Source organism: Rhinatrema bivittatum, chromosome 5, assembly GCF_901001135.1.
Source record: "Rhinatrema bivittatum chromosome 5, aRhiBiv1.1, whole genome shotgun sequence".
Classification (NCBI taxonomy): domain Eukaryota; kingdom Metazoa; phylum Chordata; class Amphibia; order Gymnophiona; family Rhinatrematidae; genus Rhinatrema; species Rhinatrema bivittatum.
Genome location: NC_042619.1, coordinates 125,576,926 through 125,601,741, shown reverse-complemented (window position 1 = coordinate 125,601,741; position 24,816 = coordinate 125,576,926). Strand labels below are relative to the sequence as shown.

The following is a 24,816-nucleotide window of genomic DNA, read 5'->3' as shown; positions in this document are numbered from 1 at the left end:
GTGATCCTCGTCCACAGGCAGCTGCCTTTCCAGGTAGAGAAGGAGTGGCATGATGAAGAGGGCAGGTATGTAATAGTTCAGGGAACTTGTCATCAACAGAAGCTAGCCCTCTGCAATATGTACACCCCAAATGTGTATTCCCACGAGTTTTTTACATGTTTGACAGGGATCTTAGCCGAGCTTTCTGACTATGCAATGTTTATGGGAGGAGATTTTAACATTGTGTCCAATAAACAGGAGGATTGTAAACCCCCTAAGCCGATAGAGCATAACGATCATCGACTGCGAGTCAACTTTGTTTGCCAGGAGCTGTGCTTGCTTGATATCTGGAGGGCCTTACACCTGGGAGAACAGGACTATACTTTCTTTTCCCACCCCCATAGCTCATACTCTCAGCTAGACTATGTTTTGGTTTCTGACTTCCTGTTCCCCAGGGTGACAGTGGTGACAATAGGTGCCATAGCCCTCTCAGATCATGCACCGATGTTAGTTAATATCACGTTGGGACCGTGTTCTAAGCCTCCCTTTTCATGGTGCATACCTCTGGGTCTCCTGTTCGATAAATGCTTCCACCAATATTTGAAAGAGTGATGAGGGGAATACGTGCACCTCAACGCGCAGCCAGAGGTAACCCCGACAGTTTTATGGGAAGCGGCAAGGCAGTCATGAGGGGCGTGGTAATAGCCTATGTAGCTACCCAAAATAGGAAAAGAAACGCAAATATTTTGCACCTCACTACCGAACTAAAAAGTGCACAGCTGAGACATATGCAAACTCTGTCAGATTCCAGCAAGCGGGAGGTTGACATTATTTGAGAGGCCCTGCATACATTGTTACATCAGCGGGCCTCCAAGACCCTCTGCTATTACCAATTTCAGCTATATAAACATGGGAACAGGCCGAGCAAGCTCCTAGCCAACATGGTCCGGCGCGGGGACCCAAGTCATTAATCACCAGTATAAAGGATAAAGAAGGGAATCATTATACCACAACAGCCAGGGGGTGAAAAACGTCCGCAAGATGATCGCCGCACTCAGTTTCCACCTCCAATCGGATGCGCTCATACTGAGCTTGACGCAGAAAAGGCTTTCGACTCACTCTTGTGGGACTACCTATTCTGGAGCTTACGCCACTATGGTATCGAGGGTAATTTCACAGCATGGTTGGGGACGCTGTATAATAATCCCAGCGCATGGCTTCTTATTAATGATGCACTGATGGAGTCGTTCATGTTGCAATGTGGGGTACAGCAGGGCTGTCCCTTATCACCTCTTTTGTTTGTGTTAGCGTTGGAACCGCTCACCATTAAACTGAGACTAGATAAGGAATTCTGTGGTCTTCGTATCAGGAGGCATCTGCTAAAGACAGCGCTGTTTGCTGACAACATCCTGCTCTTTGTCGGTAGACTTAAACATAGCGTCCCAATTATTATCCAACATTTTTCTCACTTTAAGGAAATAGTAGGGCTGACTATAAATTACTCTAAATCAGAAGCTTTGGTGCTTGATCCTCGCACGCCACACACATAGGATGACAATTTCCCTTTTAAGTAGGCTCCAGACAAGATTAAATATTTGGGGGTGTGGGTCCCTAGAAATCTGGCAGATCTGTACACCCTCAACATCAAAACTACAATGTTGGCTCTGGGTGCACAACTGACGGGTTGGCAGTCTTTTCCGCTGTCGTTCCTTGGGCGCTGCGCTTTGGTTAAAATGGTGATCATGCCAAAATTATTATACAAACTCCATATGCTTCCCTGTTGGCTCCTTCGCGTAGATCTGCTCTGGTTACAACGCTCTTTCCAAAAGTTTCTCTGGGCTGGGAAGAGGGCTTGGCTACGATATTCAGTTCTGATACACTCTCGGGACACTGGGGGGTTGGGCATGCCTGACTTCCGCTTATACAACGCGGCTTGTCAGCTTAGATTTGTGGGGGAGTGGATGTTAGATCAATATTCGTACTGCGAAGATGGCCTACTTCTCAGCATGACTGCCCCGTGGTCTCCAATATCTGGTAGAAGCTGACGCTGCCACTTTTCAAAACCTGGATATCCCTAAATAATTGCTCTTCCCCTGTCGCCGAGCATGGCATTGGTTCCAGCAGCAGGGAGGATTGACTGGTGCAGTGTCGCTTTTCATGCCCCTCCTGGGCAATAGGAAATTCACCCCAGGGCGGGACTGCAGTGCTATCTTTAATGACTAGCTCCAACGAGGTCTGCCATTTATCTACCACTTCTATGCCAGGGATGCTCCGATGGTGACTGACCGCGTCCTTGGTCCGAGACTATCAGATCCCCTCCAAATATTTCTTTGCCTATCTACATACGCATCATTACTTCCAATCGTTCAAGTGGACGGTGGAGAGTTTCCACCTAGAGTCGCTCTTCGCCCAACGTTTCTTCGACTTCGCCTTGCTTAAGAACTCTATTAAGGGCTGGTGTAGCTTGGGCAAGGAGTACAGCAAGCCCTGCCACCTGCACTCGTTGGCCTGCTATTGGACTGAGGCTTGGGGAGAGGACATTACAGCTGATTATATACTTACCTGTTTCAAGACCTTACCCCGAACCTTGCCGGACCTCACGCTTCGTGAGTTTCAATACCGAATCTTACACCACCTTATCTGCGATGACGTCCGCCGTTATCACATGGGTCGCTTTCCCTCGGCCATGTGCATAAAGTGCGGTGGAGACCTCGGCACCCTGGCTCATAGACTTTTCACTTGCCCAACACTCACGGGGTTCTGGGATGGAATCTGCGGGATCATTGCACAAAGTATAACTGCAACTATTTCCAAGACTGGCAGACTGTTACTGTCCGGCCTACGAAGTCATATGCCGACATATTGCGAATCTGCTGACAGATTTGGATGCACTGCTGTGTTACTGGCATACAGGACGATCTTAGCCTCTTGGATTGAGTCTGCCATGCCGCCCTCACTTCAGGCCTGGTACTTTAGGCTAGCATCAGCCATGCAAATGGAAAGATTGGACGCCCTTCTGAACTCTCGGACGTTGGATAAAAAGTATTGTGCCTATTGGGCGAAGTGTTTTTCTTTACTGCCCCAGGATGTTCAGAACCACTTATCAGCGACTGGATACTGTACTACTTGGCATTGACAGGGATACCCTACCGTGTTCTACCCCCCGCAGCCTGCAAGGATAAGTGTGCGTACCAGTGGGGGATTACAATACGGTATTGTTGGACAAACCACAGTGGTGGCCATTTCACAAGGACTCAAGAGGTGTTGGTAATTCATAGTGTACTGACTCCGGGGGGGGGAATAGAGTAGGGTGTGCCTGCCCTAGTATGAGTGTGGTGTGTTAGTGTGTTTGATAGCAGGTATGTATGTAGTTCAGGGTTACTATTGTTAGAAATAAATAAAACTGGTGACATGCATATGGGGATCATTGTCCTCTAGATGTGCTCATTGAGGTATTCCTCTTGTGAATACAATGCAGTTGTTCTGAGTTTATACTGTTGGATTTCTTATATATGTTTTACATCTGTATTTGCCTGTTGCCACCAATAAAAATGATTTTGACAAAAAAAAAAAAAAAAAGAACAAGCCATACTGGGTCAGAGCAAGGGTCCATCAAGCCCATCATACTGTTTCCAACAGTGGCCAATCCAGGCCATAAGAACCTGGCAAGTACCCAAAAACTAAGTCTATTCCATGTTACTGTTGCTAGTAATACAGTGGCTATTTTCTAAGTCAACTTAATTAATAGCAGGTAATGGACTTCTCCATTACCTGTATTAATTCTAAAAGACCTCAAATTCTGAAAGAACTAAAAAATGAAATTTCAGATCTATTAAAATTAATTTGTAAGCTATCATTAAAATCATCCATTGTACTTGAAAACTGGAAGGTGGCCAATGTAGCCCTGATATTTAAAAAGGGCTCCAGGGGTGATCCGGGAAACTAAAGACCAGTGAACCTGACTTCAGTGCTGAGAAAAATCATGGAAATGTTATACAGAATAACATCACAAAACATTTAGATAGACATGGTTTAATAGGATACAGCCAGCACTGATTTATCCAAGGGAAGTCTTGCCTCACAAATCCTCTACATTTTTTGAAGGAGTGAATAAACAAACATGTGGACAAAGGTGAATCAGTAGATGTGGTGTATTTGGATTTTCAGAAGGCATTCAACAAAGTCCCTCATGAGAGGCTTCTAAGAAAACTAAAAAGTCATGGGATAGGAGGTATTGTCCTTTTGTGGATTGCAAACTGGTAAAAAGACAGGAAATAGAGAGTAGGATTAAATGGTCTGTTTTCACAGTGGAAAAAGGGAAACAGTGGAGTGCCTCAGGGATCTGTACTTGGACTGGTGCTTTTTAATATATTTATAAATGATCTGGAAAGGGGTGCAACGAGTGAGGTGATCAAATTTGCAGATGACACAAATTATGCACAGTAGTTAAATCTCAAGAGGATTGTGATAAATTGCAGGAGGACCTTATGAGACTGGAAAACTGGGTTTCCAAATGGCAGATGAAATTTAATGTGGACAATTGCATGGTGATGCACATAAGGAAAAATAATCCTATAAAAAAAATGTTAGGTTCTATCTTATGAGTTACCACCCAGGAAAAAGATCTAAGCATCATAGTGGTTAATACATTGAAATTGTCAGTTTAATGTGCTTTAGTGGTCAAAAAAGCAAACAGAATATTAAAATTATTAGCAAAGGAATGGCAAATAAAATGGTGGATGTCATAATGCCCCCTTATTGCTCCATGGTGAGATCACACCTAGAGTACTGTATGCAATTGTATTTGCCACATCTCTAAAAAGATATAATTGCACTGAAGAAAGTACAGAGAAGGGTGACCAAAATGATAAGAGGCATGGAACGGCTGCCCTATAAGAAAAGGCTAAAAAGGTTAGGGCTGTTCAGTTTGGAGAATAGACGATTGAGGTGGATATGATAGAGGTCTACAAAATCATGAAAGGACTTGAACAGGTTAATGTAAATTGGTTATTTACTCTCTCAGATACTAGAAGGACTAGGGGGCAGTCCATGGAGTTAGCAAGTTGCTCATTTAAAACAAATCAAAGAAAATTATTTTTCACTCAGTGCATAGTTGAGCTCTGAAATTCATTTCCAGAGGATGTGGTTACCACAGTTGGTGTAACTGGGTTTAAAAAAGGTTTGGTTAAGTTCCTAGAGGAAAAATCCATAAACTGCTATTAATCAGTAAGGAACAGTAGCTTCAGATCTATTTAACGTTTGGATATATGCCAGGTACTTGTGACTTGGATTGGCCACTGTTGGCAACAGGATGCTGAGCTAGTTTATGGACCCTTGATCTGACCCAGTATGGGATATCTTATGTTCTTATGAAAGATATTCCCAGTTTTTCCAATTAGTCTACCATTTTGCCTGGTCAATCTTCAGGTCATCCAGATCCCTCTGGTTTTTCATCCTACATGCCCCCCAGTTGACCCAAGCCCCTGACCCTGCCATGTAAGCCCTAAAACGTGAGATCTGCAGACTTGCTCTTCATCAGAAGCAGCAGTAAAGTAGTAGGGCTAAGAAGCCGCCACATGCTGTGGCCTCTGGTTTTAAAATACAGAGTTACATACATAATAGTTGGCCCCGCCCCAGAACACCTATGCCCCGCCCCTTTTGTGCTCCCTTATGTTTTGCTTGCTCATGTACATATATGCACATAAATCATAGTTTTTAAATTTTTCATTGCTCACACACGGCCCACATACTCTCGTATATGGGCATTTTTGCGCGAGCAACGTTTTTAAAATTGACCCCTGTGAATGCACTGATACTTGAAAGTCGGGAGTTTTAAACGTTTGTGACTCTTTCAAACAGTTTCTCCAAAGCCTGCAAGAGAATTGTTGGGGGAGCAACTTAAATCATGTCTAAAGTACTAGCAGCAGTAAGATGTTTATTTTATATACTGGGTGCAGTGTTACTAATCGCCGGGTGTGCTGCTGAAATGTTATGCTTATACTGAAGGTACAGATTTCTTCTTTAAACTTTTCATTCAACTGCCACCTTCATGCACAGCTCCAACAAGCATTACCTGACAATTATTTTATGGAATCTGTGGTGGACATGAAAATCCTGTTGCTAAATATTTTATTTGCTTTTTTCTGAAAAAAGTAAGAGAGAGAGAGAGAGAAAAACTATTCAAGTGATCTCATACTGAAAGAGGAATTAATGAATATAAACATTGGCACAGTTCAGGGGGTAAGTTCCATCTGTATTTCAGATTAGAACTTCCTATTTTAAATTCTTCCTCATGCTAGAAGGAAAAAAAAAGCCCCCGAACTTATTTCTAGTCAAATCTTGCTGACGTACTACAGTTCCTATCTTGATGCATTTGTATTGCAGTTGCTTCTTGGGAAGGGTTATTTCAGAAGGGGTTCTGTTGGTAAAATAGTGTTTTATGTGCAGCAATAGCCTTTTACAAAATTGCCCACCCAATATGCAGGTGAACTCCTGTACTTATACGCAGTTAACTTTATGACATGTGAGCAGGGGCGTAACTGAGGGGTCCGAGTTGGGGCAGCATTTGGATATATGCACAGCCTTTTGGAGTTTAAAAAGTAGGCATGTACATTTTCACAGATTTGTGTGAATGATTTAGCAGGTGTAACTTGTGTGGTTAGATTTGGTGGGACAACTTTCAAAGCGAACTTATACGCACAAGTATACTTTGAAGATTAGTGTAACTTATGCATGTATTTGCTGATTTCTTTATGATCAATATTATAAAACTAGCTGATGTTTGTGGAAATTCCCTGGAGGCCTTATGAATTGCCCTCCCCCACAGCCCCAGCACAGCCTGACCTCCTGCTCTGAGCCTCAGTACAGCCTATTCATCCCTAGCACATCCTGCCTCAACCCCAAGTATCAGCCCAAGCTACATCTCCCAGCCCTAGCCCCAGGTGCAGCACAGCCATCCACTGAAATTTCCCAGAGGCTCTTATTTATTACCCTCCAGCCCCAGCAAGGCCTGCCCCCCCCCCTCTCAGCCACAGTGCTGCCTGCCCCCAACAAGCCCAAACACAGCCATTCTAGCCTCCAGATATTGGACTCCTTCTCTGAGGCCTAGGAGCTCTTTGCGCCAAGTGCACACAAACAACCTCTCGCCAACTAGAAGATAATCATACATGTGGCAGTTAGTGTAAAAGACTGGTTAGACCCCCTCTCACTGCTGGACTACTGTCTGTATCTTAATTTTGTTCAATTGTTAGCGATTTAACAGTTCTAAGGGAGTAGGGATGTTCAAACTAATCTAAATTATTTTTAATCTATTGTCTTATTTTATATTTGTCTGTCAGTAATCCTCCAGAGACTACAATTAATCTACTTATAACTGTCTGGTTTTATACATTATTGATCCTTATTTTGAACCAATTTCCTGTTATTGTATCAAATAAAGAAACATTTTGCTGAAAATGTATATGAAGTAGTATTCTGGCACATGCCTTCCAATTCTCTGCTTCTGGAAAGAAGGGGGATGTGAAAGTTGAGCTGTGGGAGCTAAAGCCTACCGTCCTCTGCTGGGGCTGCTAGGAAAAGTATGCAGAGGATACTGCTGGTTCTATAGTGCCACAAGGAGTACTCGTGCTGTGAAAACTCAAACCTAGATTGCTCACAGTGTCCTCTGCTAGGAAAAGTATACAAATAAGCCTTCCAGTTCTTTACTATTGGAAACAGTGTAGGGGCTGTAAAAGCCGAAACCTAGATGACTCACAGTGTTTTTTAGAGTCCTCTATTGGGACTGCTGGGAAAAGTTTGCAAATGAGTTTTCTAGTTCTCTGCTGCTGGAAACAGTGTGGGGACTGTAAAAGCTGAAACCTAGATGACTCGCAGTGTTTTTTAGAGTCCTCTATTGGGACTGCTGGGAAAAGTATGCAAATGAGTTTTCTAGTTCTCTGCTGCTGGAAACAGTGTGGGGACTGTAAAAGCTGAAAACTAGATGGCTCGCAGTGCCCTTTAGAGTCCTCTTTTGGGGTGGCTGGGAAAAGTATGCAAATGAGCCTTCAGACAGACAAGCACAACTTCCTCTTAACTGCATTATATATATATGTTACCCCTTAAATCAGGGGTGGGCAGTTCCGGTCCTCGAGGGCCACAAACCAGTCTGGTTTTCAGGATATCCCTAATGAATATGCATGAGAGAGATTTGCACGCACTCTGCCTCAGTTGTATGCAAATCTATGTCATGCATATTCATTAGGATATCCTAAAACCTCGACAGGTTTGTGGCCCTCGAGGACTGGAATTGCCCACCCCTGCCTTAAATGGTCACTTTGTGTTAAATTGCCTTCCTTTTTTTTAGACTTGCTACCTCTCATGGGGCTTCTCTCACCCCTTTGAGAAGGGCAGCAAAATGCAGGGATCCTCACAGGATCTCCCATACTTCAATCTGCCTCCCCATTCGTTTTTTCTTATTTTCTTACTCTTACCACGGCAGTCTCATATTGATAGATTTGAAGAATATAATTTATTTATTTAAAAGATTTACACCCTGCTCACATCCATATTTCGAGAAGGGGTACAGAAACTCTTTGAGGGAGATGTAGTCTGGGAGTCACAGCCTTCACTTATTAAGAGCCAGGCAAAACTCTAGCATCTGAGTTTGCTTCCCTCTCTGCCACTGACTTTGTGTCAACTTGGGCAAGTCAATGTATCTCCCTGTGTCTCAGCTTACACAGTTCTAATTGGATAACAATAATAATCATTTTCCTGCTCTCCTTTGAAAGCTTTCATATGGATCAGGTAGGCCCACAATTAGTAAACAGATGTTTAGCCCCAGAGATAGCCTTTGTATATTTTCTTGTCAAAGATCTGCTTTGCATAAGAAGAGCTATATAATCTAAATAATTACTATAGATAATAATAGCAACATATACCTGGAACTCTATATGGAAAGCAACTAGAGGTCAGGAATTGCTATATAAACTGCTACATAGAATGTATCGCACACCTGTCTTCTTTGTCAAATATATGTAAAGCAAGTCAGCTTTGTTGGAGGGGGTGCGGGCAGAATGGAACATTTTATTTTATTTAAAAGAGAACATGTCAAATCGGTTTACATTAGTTAACAAATATTCATTTAAAAATATTTGCATTTCCAAAATGAAAAGGAAGTAAATACATAGTTTCATAATATAAATAAAATAAAATGGTAAACTAAATAATATTTATTTATTTATTTTTAATTTTTAATATACCGATGTTCCTGTATACAATACATATCGCACTGGTTTACATGGAACTGAACTGTCACCACAGTGGCGGGAAATACATTGAAACAAGTTGAGGAAAATTTTTTCAGGAAACATCTAATAAAATCTAATAAATCTAATAAAAAATTTAGACAGAGAAGCAGTAAAGTAAGAGCAAAGGTAATACAATCAACTATATATTTAAAGTGGTATAATCAGTAGATATATATACACATACATATGTGGTGGGATTGAAGAGACATTCAGAAGTTCTGGTTGGAAGTGACAGAATGCATTTCAGGGATATGCAGGCAACAGTTAATAGTGGATATAACCCTCTATCTTTTGGGGAAATGGGCTAATAGATGAAACATGCAGGGCAACAGAAAACTGGTTGGACACTTGCTACAGACTGCACGACTCATGATTGCCCACAAATGGAAATGTTCTCCTTCTATAATCTGCTGGGAAACTAAAGTAGTAGATATTGCTACGATGGCAAAGCTGATGTATATTCTTCGGAACAAGGCTGATATTTACAACCAGGTGTGGGGTCCATACTGGACACGGCAAGGAGGAAACATAAGCAACTAAGGTATTCAGGCCTAGATTCATCATTTTGCTATAAATTTCATGAGAATAGCGCCCGAGATTTAAAAAAAAAGGGGCATGGTTAGGATAATTTTCCAGGTACCAGAGGGAGAGAGAGAGGGAGAGAGAAAGAGTGAGCGAGCGAGCCTGAGCATCTGTAGAGGCTCATAAAATAGTTAACTATTTATACCACTATAAGGGGGACAATAGTAACTCGGGGTGAGGTTAGTGGGGTGGGTTCTGGAATGCTATTTTACATGCACAGTCATATGTACGAACAGCACAGGTACCATCTTCTCTTCTTTCACATTTCATCACTCCAAATCACATTAAATCTTCACTGATGGTAACTGTGCTGTTGGTACGTACGACTGTGCATGTAGAATAGCCCCGCAGAACCCACCCCACCCCACAAACCTCACCCCAAGTTCATAATGCCCCATCTTACAGTGGTATAAAAAAATTCACAAATAGGTGGCCCTCCACAGAGGTTGTCTCCCTCTCTCCCCCTCCCCCTCTCCCTCTCCCCTCCTGAAATGGGATTTGCAATATTTTATCGCATTTTTCGGTTCGGCCATAACACACAGCTATCGCAGGCATAATGTCAAGAAAAAAGGTGTCATTTCCTGCATTAAATCCTGCGAAAGCATGCTTTACATTATCGCATGCAACATTAAACAGCCCTCATTCATTCATTCATTTATTTATTTATTAGCTTTTATATATCGACATTTGTGGGTACATCATGCCGGTTTACAATATAACTGAAGGAGGAAATTACAAAAAACCAGAGTGGGGGGAGAGGGAGCAGATAGGAAGAGAGAAGGGGCGAGAGAAGAGAGGGAAAAACAGGAAGAGGAGAAAAGGAGCAGTACCTGATGGAAAACAACAGAATAACATAATAATTAGCATTGCAAATTACACACTCAGTAAGGGACTGTGTATAACCTTATACACTGTGGATAACCTTATATAAATTATACACTCTTAAAAGTATTATATACAATAATATACATTATCTTTAACTAGTACATACAGGAGACACTATATATGACATTACAAATTATGCGTACAGAAAGGCAACTATATATAGACTAGCAGGGTTGCTATATGGAAAAGTAAGGTTTAAAGGATAGCGGATGGGGGTGAATAAAAGGGGTATAAAAGGTTTACTATAGGGAAAAAAGTAGGGTGTAAGGACAGGGGAAGGGGAAAAGGGGTATAAATGGAGGTAAATAAGGAGGTGCAGAGAAATGGGAGACAAAACAGAGTATAATTAAAGGAATAAAGGAGAAGGCTATGAGTACGTTAATGACAAGGGTTCTTTTTCTGAAGGAGTAGAGGGAGCAGGGGGACTACGTAGGATCCGGATCAGGGTAGGCCATTTTAAAGAGCCATGTTTTAACTCCTGTTTTGAATTTCCGAATGCATGGTTCTAGTCGGAGCTCAAGTGGCAAAGTGTTCCAGAAGGGAGGGGCCTGCAATGGATAGGGCTCTTTCTCTGGTGGAAATGTGGTGAGCACATTAAGGGAAGGGGTGTATAGGGTTCCTGAAAATGCGGTTCTAATAGGACGATTGGAGGAGCGGAATCGAAGAGCATCCTCAAGCCAGGAGTGATTGTGGTTGTGCACGGAGTTGTGAATAATGGTGAGGGTTTTGTATCTGATGCGGGAGGAGATGGGAAGCCAATGGAGTTCCTTAAGAATAGGGGTGATGTGGTCGGCTTTGCATGTATTTGTAAGGATTCTTGCCATAGCATTCTGTAACATTTGCAGGGGTCTAATAGTAGAGTAAGGAAGCCCTAGAAGTAAGGAATTGCAGTAATACATTTTTGATAACATTGTCGCTTACAGGACTGTGCGGAAGTCTTGCGAATGGAGTAGGGGTTAAGTTTTTTGAGGATATGGGCAATCATAAAGGGAAAAATCCTCCCTTTATGATTGTGTTAATGTGGATTTTGAAGTTTAGTTGGTGGTCTAAGGAGACACCGAGATCTCGCACGAAGTAGGGAAAAGCATTTGAGGGAAGGGTGAGGTCACAAGCAGATGGTGGCATCCGGTCAGGGTGATTTGAAATGATGAGTTCAGTTTTGGAGAAGTTTAAAGCAAGGTGGAGGTTAGAGAGTAGGGAGTTGATGGAGATGAGGCAAGTTTCCCAAAACTTAAGAGATTTGGTGAGGGATTCTTGGATAGGGATGAGGATTTGGACATCATCTGCTTATAAAAAAAACTTAAGACCAAGGTCGGAGATGAGGTGGCAGAGCGGTAACAGGTATATATTAAAGAGCATGGAGGATAGTGAAGAGCCCTGTGGGACGCCTTGGGTAAGGGGGATGCGTGATGATTCTGAATTTGTAATTTTTACAGTGTAGTCTCTATTATTGAGGTAGGAAGAGAACCAGTGGATGGCGGGTGAGGAGGATTTTGTGACTGATAGTGTCAAAGGCAGATGAAATGTCAGAAGGGCAAGGATAAAGGATTGTCCGTGGTCCATGCCCTTGAGGAGAGTGTCAGTCAGTGAAAGTAATAGTCTTTCCATGTTACGAGACTTCCGGAAGCCAAATTGAGAGGGGTGGAGAATAATATGGTCTTCCAGATAGTCAGAGAGCTGTGAATTGACTATCTTTTCCATAATTTTAGATATGAAGGGAAGGTTAGAGATAGAATGGTAGTTTGAAGGGTTGGTGGGGTCAAGGGTAGGTTTTTTGAGAAGAGGATTAACAACAGCAAGTTTGAGGGGATCTGGGACTTTGCCATGGGAGAGGGAGCAGTTGATTATGTCAGACAGGGGTTTTGTGATGATGGAGGGAATGGAGAGGAGTGCTTTAGTGGGGAAAGTGTCAGAGGTGTGTGTAGCAGGTTTGATTTTTTTAAAAATGGATTCGATTTCCTTGGCGGAGGTTAAGTCGAGAAGCACGAATTTGAGGTTGGGATTTTTGGGGAACGGATTGGCTGGAGAGGGTTTGGAAGGGAAGCGTAGGAGGGGGTTTGATATTTTATTTTTGAAATAGAGGGCGAGTTATTCGCATTTGCTATTGTCTTGTTCATCTGTGGTGGTGGTGGGGGGGTAGATTTAGTGAGTTGTGCCACATACGAGAATAAAGCATTTGCGTCGAATTGGTAATTATGGATTTTTGCAGAGTAATAATCGTGCTTAGTTTGGAGGGTAGAGAGTCTGTAGGCATGTAGAGTAGATTTGTAAATGGCTGTTTGCTTAGGGGTAGGGTTTTTGCACCAGGTTCTTTCTTTACTTCTTTCCTTTACTCTGCCCAAACCCCTCCCAGTTGAATACAGTTTTCAAATTTGCATACACATTTTGCAATGCGATATTTATCGCATGCATTATGGCCTTATCATGGGCATTAGTGCCCTATTGCCCTAATGCAATGTGATGAATGATCCCCTCAGATAAGTAGATATTCTCTATATAGGTAGATGGATTGATGGAACAAGGAACTATGGAAGAAACTCTAAGATTGATCCCTTTGTAAGCAGAGAAGTCCATGACATTATTGAGAAGTACTTAAAAGTTCTAGACACCACGGGAGGTGTGCAGCAACGGGAAGTGCTGCACACATCTCATGGCATCTAGAACTTTTCTCCCCTTTAAGCCCACCACCTTCACTTCTCATGTCCCAGAGCTGTCTCATCACATCTTCTGAGGCATACCCTTAGCACCACTTTTTGGCCACTAGAGGCGGCCACTGTAGCAACTTCCTCTCTCCTGGGGCTGGGTGCATTACCTCTGCAGCATACTCAGGCACAGAGGGGTAGCTAAGCATTTTAGCACCTGGGAGAGACTTGCATATTTCTATCTCCTTACCTCCTTCCTCTCCCCCACCTCCCTTAACTCTCCTCCTCCTCCTCCCCTTCCACTCTGATCCTCAGTCTTCTTTCTCTCTCTCTCTCTCTGCCCCCTTCTCCCCTCTCTCCCCATTGCAGATGCTAGGAGGAGCTGCATTCTTCTGCGCTGCCACAAAATGCTTGCATGTCAGTATTTTTTCAGCCCCCAGCGGGCTTTGTGCTCTCGGTAGCTGACCTTCTTGCCCACCCCTATTTACAGCCATTCCCAGGCCTGACTAACCCTGACAGACAGGGAATCTGGAATAACACTCTTTTAATATCTTTTGAAACAAAATGCCATTCATACATGACACAAAAATAAACGAGTGTGACTGTCCATTAAAAAAGGTTTTGTTCTCACTAATCAGTGTGTGTGTGTGGGGGGGAGTGATTTCTAAAACTGAAAAACTAATGAATATCTTTTGCCTGTCAGGAATTATAAAAACATCCTCCACTTACTTCTGATCAGTAAGAATAAAATCTCCATAAAATAGGTAACTATTACTTATGTATGTATTTGATGCATTTATAATCCCACCTTTACAATTAGCTTAAAATGGGGGCCAGCAGTCATAAAAATATAACAATTACATTTTACAAGGTTTGCAATAAATAAACCCTAGGGAGTTCAATTTTGAAAAGTCATTTTACCTGTGTGACTAGTTATTTACGTGGGCATGTTGGTTAAAATGCATATGGTGTTCCACAGCACACACACTTTTATCTGCCTTAGATGTGGTCCCTGGTTGGGGTTGGGGTTAGGGTGTGGAAGGTTGCAATGGCGTTGATTTTGTATTTTCATAAGCTATACACCCTATTTTTATGCTGGAAAAAGTACCTGCAGAAAAAGCAGGCCCAAGGGTCTGCGGGTTCTTTTTGCTGAGCATTTTTCAAAGGGAAAGTAAGCGTGTACTTTCCCTTTTAGAACTGGTACCAAATACATGGGTAGAAGTACCCACGGACTTTGCATGAAAATGCATTACATTGAAGTTGTCTCCATAATGAATAAAAGCATTACAATGAAATAAACAATTGTAACCAAAAGCAATAATAAAAAAAACAAAACCTAAAAATAATTATTAAAAAGATAAAAACTAATAAACCAATAAAATCCAAACTAAAATATCCTAATAACAACAAAATATGCCTTCTCTACTAAGAACCTTATTTTGCCAAACCAATAAAAACCAAACTAAAATGTCTGTTAGCGATAAAAAATGTCCTGTCTACCAAGAGTCCATTTTCCATCACTGGCTGGATTGTAAAATTAGTTCGATAAACGTATCCAACAAGCATCGCACTATTGAATATAGCTGGCTATCTTAACAATATACGGATACATTTCTCCACCTAACTTTAGGACTGCACTACTGCATGACCAGAGTTAGCTAGATATGTTATCTTTCTAACTTGACTCCTCCCAGGAGCATCCCTACTTTATCTGGCTAAATTTTAGTGGGATAAGTACCCAAGTATTCAAAAGTTGGCATTTAGCCGGCTAATTTGTGATCTGGCTAAATGCCTTTCAATATGGACCTCTATAAGCCTTCCTTTACATATCGAGCCATAATATATGAACAAAATATTATGATCAGATTCTAAATTATGCTTCTCTCTCTCCCTCTGTCTATAGTAACGGGGTCAGCCCTAGATTTCAGCAAATAGCATACTCCTTGAGTAGTGTTGGGTACATCAAAAGCTGTAACAGGAGACTGACCATTAAGCACACCAGCTTGGTTGAGAGTGCCTTATAGCTTCCCCTTTTATTCTCTCAGAGGCATCACAGAGGTGTTTGGGGTTGACAACCGCTGCAACACATAATACTGAGAAGCAGGACAAAACTAAGAAAAATTGTTTTTTCTCTCTCAAAAATGACAACTTATTGAAGTCAGGCAAACAAAATGTTTCTCATTTAGGTTTTCATGTTTCGCCTTTTTTTTAATAGCCATTTTCACTGTTTTACAATATTTGCAGGTTTGGGGTTGTGTTCAGTGGCTTAGTGACCTTTTTATTGCAAATTGCCCTTCCACTTTGCATCTATTGCTCAATCATCAAAGGAAAAGTTTTAATCAGCTATGACTCGGAAATCATTCTTTAGTCACAGATCAAAGTTGACATTGTTGAAGTATTAACTCAGTTTTGGATATTGAATAAAAAGTGAATGTTAGCAGTTGTATTTGTAATGTTACCTCATGCCACGCTGGGTATGGAGAAACATTCTTCCAGTCAGTTGGTAGGAAAATGATGACTTGGGATGGAAGTTGGTCTAGAGGTAGGACGAAATCAAGCTGCCATCTAAATACTACTTCCTGGAGCCCCCAAGGAGCCTTTCTCATTCTATTTATAATCATAGATAGATGGACCTGGAATAGGCTTTAAGCCAGGGCTTCCCAAGCCTCTTCTGGTGACCCCACAGTCTATCAGATTTTCAGAATATCCATAGTTGCTATGTCTGAAATAAATTTGCATTCCCGGTATGTGCAAATTAACCTCATTCCTATTTATTGTGGATATTTTGAAAACCTGACTGGCGTGGTCACCGGGATGGTTTGGAAAGTCCTGCTTAAAAAAGTTATCCAGTCCAGACTGGCCTGGTAGCTCAGTGTCAATGTTGCATACAGCCTTGCAGAGGACCTAGGTTTGATTCGCAGGCCAGGACTCTGCTCCCTGTGCCAGCTGAAGTGCATCGAGTGGCCAGGCTCAGGGTCCACATTAGCTGGGTTCTGGAAGGAGCGGTGATTTGTGGCCCCTAGCCCAAGGACTAGTTTTGCAAAGACTGGGTACAAGTTGGGGAGGGATATAAAATGAGAGAAGAAACCCTAGGTAGCTGCAGGGCCGGTGGAAACACTAGCCCAATAGAGGTGATCACTAGCCAAATAGGTGATCACTTAGAGCATCACAATGTAAAGGGTGGTAGCAGCACCACAATACCCGAAAGGAATACCAATGCCCTACCATGGTCTGCTCATCCAGCAGTGCCAAGTGCTGGTGGACTGGGACAAAGAAGTCAAAAGTGAGGGCAAATGGGGGGGGGCCTACCTGTGGCATCATGCCACGTCCGAGGCCAGAACCTGATGCCCCTCTCCTGGGGGCAGAGGACGGTCCTCAGGTGTGCATAGGTGTAAAGAGGTGGAGGCATGTGGACGCGCACAGCAGCGAAGTGCGGGAGTTGCACTCATGCTGGCTACGCACTGTGCAGGAGACCCGATCCAGCCTGCGCGGTGCACAGGAGACCGCCTTCTAGAAGATGTAGCTGCTCCTGCAGCTACAAAGAAGGAAAGGTGTGCAGCTTTTTTTTTTGTGCCAGAGCTTAAAACGCTGATGGTAGGAGGTGTGGTGAGAGAGAGGGCGGATGGATGCATCCTGTTGAGACTGAGGGGAGGGGGGGGGGGGAAAGAGAAAGGGATACGCTGCTACTGTGGGGGAGGGGTGAGAGAGGCGGGTGCTGTTGTGAGGTGGAGACGGTGAGATAGGGAAATCTGGATGCTGCTGGGGGAGGGGAGAAGGGAATCTGGATATTGCTACAGGGGCTGGAGAAGGACAGAGAGGAATCTGGATGCTGCTGTGCAGGCCGGAGAGGAGAAAGAGTGGAATCTGGAAGCCGCTGGAGGGGCTAATGGGGGGAGAGGCTGGGCTGGGGAGAGAGAAAGGAAAGGCTGCTCTAGCAGAACTGATGCTGCCACCAAAGGAGGGGGCGGGAAAGAGGGATACCTTTCCTGGTGCTGGGGGTGTACAGGGGCAAAAGAGAGGGGGATGCTGAGCAGAGCGCGAGGGGAGAGAGGAGAAGGCTCTGAATGTAAGGAAAGAGCAAGTCAAGGCATTCCTTAGGCACCCCCCAGAGAAGGAGCATAGTGAGACACTCCCATGTAATTCCCGTCCTCCTTCCTTCCTGCCCCGGCCATGTTAATCTTCCTTGAGGCCCCACAGCTGAAAGCAGGAGCAGGAGCAGAGCCTTGCACCTCTCCCACTCCAATTAACTTTCCCCTCCCCTCATATTCCTTACAGTTGCCTGGGAGGGGAGGGAATAAACAGGAAGAGAGGGGCAAAATTTGGGAGCAGAATAACTCTTTGCTGCTCCAGCCTTCTGTTGAATGCACCACAGGAGAAGCCTTGGGAGCAAATCCTCTTACTCAGGACACAAAATGAGTCAAATAAATCACTTAAAACCCTCCAAAAACATAAAACTTAAAACCCAAAAGTAAACAAAGGCATGGCGAATAGCAGTATTTGGTGTGGTTGTTTATTGGTGCACATGTAAGAAGTGAAGTGTTCATGGTTCTTTCAGTTTGTGGGGCTGTCAGGACCTACTTTTTTTGCAGTGACTGCTGCTTTTCTTCACCTCTACCACTCCCCCCCCCCAAAAAAAGCATCCTGGGCGATTGCTTAATCTGCCTAACACACACTTAAACTGGCCCTGAGTGGGAGGGATGGTGTCCCCTTCCGATGACATCATGGAGTGGGGGAGGGGCGGGGGAAGAGAGTAATCTGGAGGATCCCTGCTGATGAGGGGCCCCTGATGGTCCATACCTTCAGATGGGCCCTGCTTCCTGCATTAGACCGGCTCCTCCTTAGAAATTCCCTTCTATTGAACGTGGGTCCCCCTCTATGCCACGTCTTTTTACGCTTGGATAGTGGGACAAGAACAGCCCCAACACAGGCAGAAACAGAAAGAACGAGAAACAAAGCAAGCTAACACAGTTTTTAAGTCCTGTGCAGTAAATGCATTTAGGCAGAGGAATACTTCTTTCTAGCTCTCTTTAGTTTCCTTTCTTTTCTTTTTTTGAAACTGTTTCTTTTCAGCGAAGTCAGCCACAGCACAACAGGCAGGCGAGTATTACAGCCGAGATAGCAAGATGCAGTGAGGTCAGTGTCACTGCTGTCACGACGGCAATGCAAGTCCCTTATAATCACAGCGAGCCTCTTTTCGTGAAAAGCAAAGTCTTCCAATGGTCTTTTTCTTTTCGCGTTCACATTTAAGTGTGACCTGGACTGCATTTTGTTGCGCGCGGGCCAGGGTTCTGCGGTGTGAGAGTCACGCCGGAGGCTGAGTATCCTTGGGGCTATGGTGCATCCTCTCCTGAGGTTCGCGAGTGGAGTAGGGACCCTCGCCCTGGCTCCTCAATATAACGGGTTCAGTGAAAGTGCTTTTATTCTCATTTTCCAGCAGAAGCTCACCCCTTAAAGCAAATGACATGCAGAAGTCTGGTCTTTTTTGGAAAACACCATTTCTTAGAAACCCGTGTTTTCTTTTTCTTAAAGCAGTAGTAATACTTAACTCGTCAGCATAAAAATGTGCCTGGCAATAGATTTAAAAGTTGCTGTTCTGTACTGTTTAGCTTTAATCACCCAAATGTCTCCAGAAATACCAAGGCTCTCATCTGAGCCAAGTCACAGCCCAGCAGTTTCTAAATCCTGACCGCTCAGGGCACGCACAGTCAGTCCCGAAACGTGACCAAGTGCCGACACTTTTAGCAAGGCAAAGTTATTGCGGGAGTGGGGGTGGGGGTGGGAGTGGAGAAATGAGGGAAGGGACAGTTTTCACAGCAGACCACGCAGCTGCAAAATCCGTGGACAGTTTGTACTCACTGACTTGGGACAAATCTTTCAAGGGAAGGTCCGTACGCGCTTCTGCTTTCCAAGGTTGCCGCAGGCACAAAGTACCTGCAGACGTTGGCACTTGCTTCGGGCGCAGATAATTTTGATGCGGAAAATAATGCATATGGGTTTAAAATTGAAACCTACCCACTTTATTTTCCTCCCCCGAGCTAAATGCACCCCCTGGAAATGCCTCCTCCTCTTCCTCCTCTTGCAGGTAAAAGGACGTGTGTTGTGGAGCCTGCTTGTACCCAGGTTAAGGATGGGAAATTTTCAAACAGTCCTTTTACCCGGGGTAAATTAGTATTTATTTACTTGGGTAAACAACTTTTTAAAATTTCTCTCTGTGTGACAGCTTCTGATAGGAAAGGAACAGTGATGTATCATAGACAGAAGACGCAAAAAGGAGTTGTAGTATATTAAATAAACTAAGCTAATTAAATGAAGGCACAAATGAATAAGAACATAAGAACATAAGAAAATGCCATACAGGGTCAGACCAAGGGTCCATCAAGCCCAGCATCCTGTTTCCAACAGTGGCCAATCCAGGCCATAAGAACCTGGCAAGTACCCAAAAACTAAGTCTGTTCCATGTAACCATTGCTAATGGCAGTGGCTATTCTCTAAGTGAACTTAATAGCAGGTAATGGACTTCTCCTCCAAGAACTTATCCAATCCTTTTTTAAACACAGCTATACTAACTGCACGAACCACATCCTCTGGCAACAAATTCCAGAGTTTAATTGTGCGTTGAGTAAAAAAGAACTTTCTCCGATTAGTTTTAAATGTGCCCCATGCTAACTTCATAGAGTGCCCCCTAGTCCTTCTATTATCCGAAAGAGTAAATAACCGATTCACATCTACCCGTTCTAGACCTCTCATGATTTTAAACATCTCTATCATATCCCCCCTCAGCTTCAATACTCAGCTTCAATACTTAAAAAAAAAAAGAGGAAGTACGATGGGGACTGGCCCTCAGAACCTTTCTTCATTTGGGCCTAGGCAGGCTGTAGAGTGATGCGCTCAGGCTCAGATTGGTGGGACATGAGGCGAGATGGGTGCCACCGCTGTCATGGTCCCTGCCGGACATCAAGTAAGCTGAAGGTGTGGCTTGAAGGAAGCACCCCTCCAGCTTTTTCACTACAAAATCCCAGAGCCTTCCAAACAGACCACCTGGGCAAGGGAGGATAAAGATGGAGGACGTAAAGGGAAACATTCAAAATAAAGTGTGGTTTTTGTATCTCAAACATTTGTCAAGTAGAAAAAGGTGACAGCTTTTTCTGTATTAACAGGAACCTGTTTTAGGGACTTTTCCTGGACTGTTGTCTGCCTTGTGGTCTTGGGGGTGGAAGAGGATGCCAGTTAATGTCTAGAGTTAGATAACATCAGAGTCTACACAGTGCTTCATATGACAGACTTTTGTCTCCATTTTCAGAGACCAAATCCCACATAACTGAAAGCAGGAGTCATACAGTAGGTTTTATTTGGTGAGCACTTCACCCTTGTTAATCTGTCTCGAGGCTGAATGCATGGAAGTCCATAGAGAAGGAATTCAAAGGGGCATGGGATAAGCACTCTGGATCCCTAAATGCTAGAGGTTGGAAATAAAGAAAAGAGTTCATGGAGGTAACTGGGGGTAATTTGCTGGAGTGGCAGTTGCTACCCTTAACAAATAAGCCTTGATACTGTTAATGCGACTCCATCATTGTTCTCTGCTTCAATGGCAGTGGGAAAAGGGGAATTGGATTCAGACAGCGACCAACAAGGGCCCCGACATTTACGGTTTGGGGAACAAATAACATGGGGGCTAACTAGCTGGTGTGGCGCTTACCACCTTTAATCACTAAGCCTGATACTTTTGATGCAACTCCAACATTGCTCTCTGCTTCCACGGCAGAGGTTAAGGGAAATTGGATTCAAACAGTATCTGAGGGCCCTGACATTTATGGTCTGGGAAACTGATAAGCATGGGGGTAACCTGCACAGTGCAGCAGATACTGGCATAAGCTTGCTGGGCAGACTGGATGGATTATTTGGTCCTTTTCTGTCGTCATTTCTCTGTTTCCATTTAGCCTATATATTCAATGGTGTGGCCCTGGCACTGAACATATCCAGTTATCTTAAAATTAACTGGATAAGTTATCCAGCTAACTCAGCTCCTCCCAGTTATGCCTCCAGAATGCTCCTGACTTATCTGGCCAAATATTAGCCAGATAAAAAGTTATCTGGCTAAAATTTAGCTGGATAAGTGTCCAAATATTTGTTTGGCTGGATAACTTCTGAGTTATATTTATTTATTTTATTTATTATTTTTTATATACCGACATTCGATCTGAGATATCACATCGGTTTACATTCAGGTACTGTAGGTATTTCCCTATCACCAGAGGGCTTACAATCTAAGTTTTGTACCTGAGGCAATGGAGGGTAAAGTGACTTGCCCAAGGTCACAAGGAGCGACAGCTTCTGAATAAGGTCCTCCTTTAAGGTGACTGTTCTCCATGCAGTTGCCAATGGAAAGGATAACACTTGTTAACTGACTTTATTTTGTTTTTATTTCAGAGGCTGACACCAGACCCAAAGACTTTCTGCCACAGACATACAATAGGTGGGGTCTTTTACAAGACACTGGATTTCCTTGTGTCTCAGTTTCCCCCATCTGTAAGCAGGTATTAATAAAAATAATGGGCCAGATTTTAAATGCCCTGAGTGTGTAAATCCGGCTAGATTTACGTGTGCAGGGCCCTCGCGCGCCAGCGCGCCTATTTTGCATAGGCCGCCGGCCCGCGCAGAGCCCCGGGACGCGTGTAAGTCCCGGGGCTTCATAAAATGGGCGTGTTGGGGGCGTTCCGGGAATGACGCGGCGTTTCGGGGGCGTGATGCGGCGTTTCGGGGGCGGGCCTGGGGGCATGGCGCCGGCCCGGGGGCGTGGTCGAGGCCTCTGGACCAGCCCCTGGGTCGGGTGATGGCGCGCCAGCAGCCCGCTGGCGCGCGCAGATTTACGTCTGCTTTCAGCAGACGTAAATCTGCCAACAAAGGTAAGGGGGGGTTTAGATAGGGCTGGGGGGGTGAGTTAGGTAGGGGAAGGGAGGGGAAGGTGGGGGGAGGGCGAAGGAAAGTTCCCTCAGAGGCCGCTCCGAAATCGGAGCGGCCTCGGAGGGAACAGGCAGCGCGTGCTGGGCTCGGCGCGCGCAGGTTGCACAAATGTGCACCCCCTTGCGCGCGCCGACCCCGGATTTTATAAGATACGTGTGGCTACGCGCGTATCTTATAAATCCAGCGTACTTTTGTTCGCGCCTGGTGTGCGAACAAAAATAAGCGCTCGCGCAAAATTATAAAATCTACCCCAATGTTTCTACTTTTTTCTCCTTTTTTGCAATCTCCAGTATGATACCTTGCTGATTAGGCAAGAATTTCCAGATGTCAAGCTTGTGCTGCCTGATTATCCATCCTAGAGATGGCTGCATGCATATTTCTGAGCATATATTGCAAGCCTAATCCACTTAGGGCCTGATTTACTAAGCTTTTTTTTAAAAAATTTCCAATAGACACAAAATGGTAAAAAAAAAAAAAAGTTTAGGTATATCAGACCCTTATTATTATTTTGGCAGTAGTTCTTGACCCTGCTTGTAAATTTCTGCATTTTGCATTTGATTGACTTTAAGTAACACGTTGAAATGAAAAATGCAGCTTCTAACTCTTCTGCCAAACCGTATAGGTTCATACATGCCGAGGGCTTTTAGGCTGAAGAGTCTTTATTTAAACACCAAGCCTAAACATTTTTGTCATTGGCACAGAAAGAGATGCATTATCCAGTTTATCAAATAATTTCATTACTAGTTCTATTTTTGGCCAGGAAAATAGATGACAAAGCCTAAACAACTCTATCCCAATTGCTATGGAAAACAAAGTCAGTATGCAAGCCTTAGTGCTGGGAAATTCTGGAGATGTCTAATATGGTTGAAACTGTGAAAACATTTGACTTATGGTAGTTTAAAGGGAGGAGGGCACAATCTCAGTGGGCACCTGACTGAGATTTTCTCCCATGCATACAGTACACTGTTTTGCATCTCTGAGTTTTGCAGAATAGAGGTCATAATACTATGGGTATCAACTGAAGAAACATATTACATACAATCTTTTGTACTGCAGAGGCACTAAACTTAGACTACTACCTTTGGATCCAATTGATAATTCAAACTGCTAGCCATTATTATCTCTGGTTATTCCATTTTAAAGTTAGCATACACTAGGTAATCAGTGATCACTAGTTACAAATTCCTAGTTACACTAGGAACAAATGCATAGCTTAAATAAATAAATAAAATAAGGCTAAAACCTGTGGTTCAAAAACATTCTTACTTATGAACTCATGGTGGGCCACAATCAATGGATCTCTTGTTCTCTGCTATTGCACTGGCTGACCATGAGTTTCCTGTGCAGTTAAACTGCTGAAGCAGAGCGCTCATCATCCGTAATCAATCGGCACAACCTGATACCATACACACTCTTGCCATTTACAAAATAGCTAAGTGCCCCACATGGATAATCAATGAGAAACAAACCATGTCCAAATCACAAAGGAAATAAAGCTTTTTTCTTTTTTTTTTTTTGATTAAAATGTACCTGGTCCAAGCTGCACAAAGCAAGGCGTGTCAAGGTCAGGCAAACCTAGGAAATCCTGCTGTATGATCTGAGAATGCTACTTGTCAACCTTCTGCACATAGCAAGAAGGAAGGAAGTGACTAGAGTGACAGAAAGAGAGAGATTTTTGTCTTTATAAGGACATTTTTCAGGCAATAAGTCACACTTCTTAAACCACTACCCTCCCCCATCACCTGATTACTCACAGAGCAGGTCATAGTGAAATACATATATAGCTTTTACCACTTCCTCTGTATCTGAAATGTTCCCTTTGCAGATACAAAACTGCTTATGTTCTCCTTTTTTTTTTTTTACTCACGGTGAGCCAACTCTGGCTACAGCTCCATACTCCTTCCCTTTTCTCCATACTGTACTTATAACACAGTTCCTGTACCTTTACTTTCTGTATCCTAAGTTTTAGATGTGAGAAAGAAGTAGAGAAGTTGCTGTATTAGTCCACTGAAATGAGTAGAACTAAAGGTTAGCAAGCAAAGTTCAAGCCATAACCATTTTACTCATCTCAACTAATACATTTTTAGTCAGACTCCCTTCATCAGGTCTGTGCAAACTGAAGTAAGTATGAGATTGGCTACATCTACAAATAAATTGCTGGTTAGATTGCAGTAGGAGTCTTTGTTTTAAAATTGCAAAAGAATGTATTGAAAGTATGGGGGACCATGGAGTTGGAAGAACACCCAAGCAGATCCATTTCACATGCATCTCCTTCCTTCCACCTGTTAAGAGTTCCTAGCCATAGATGTACACTTACTCCATTCAATAGTCACCAACAAGTGAACCCATACTGTTCATGTTCCCTTTGTTATAGAAATGCATGTGCAGTAATCGTCCTTTTTGTATTTCTAGATTGCCTCTCCAGTTTTAGTTCAAGGCAGTTTGTAACATTTTTTTCAGGTATGATAAGTCCCTAACCTATA

General features: G+C 43.3%; 1 protein-coding gene across 2 annotated transcripts in view; it reads right to left on the bottom strand.

The window, feature by feature from the left end:
- The window catches only part of LCP1 (lymphocyte cytosolic protein 1), a 174,792-nt gene extending 150,813 nt beyond the window's left edge, over positions 1 to 23,979 (bottom strand). The window contains exon 1 of one of the 2 annotated variants that reach the window (XM_029602887.1): positions 23,864 to 23,979. The gene's annotated coding sequence lies outside the window, so the exon portion shown is untranslated. The remainder of the gene's footprint in view (positions 1 to 23,863) is intronic. The other variant, XM_029602888.1, reaches the window with a different exon arrangement.
- Positions 23,980 to 24,816: the final 837 nt, after the last annotated feature.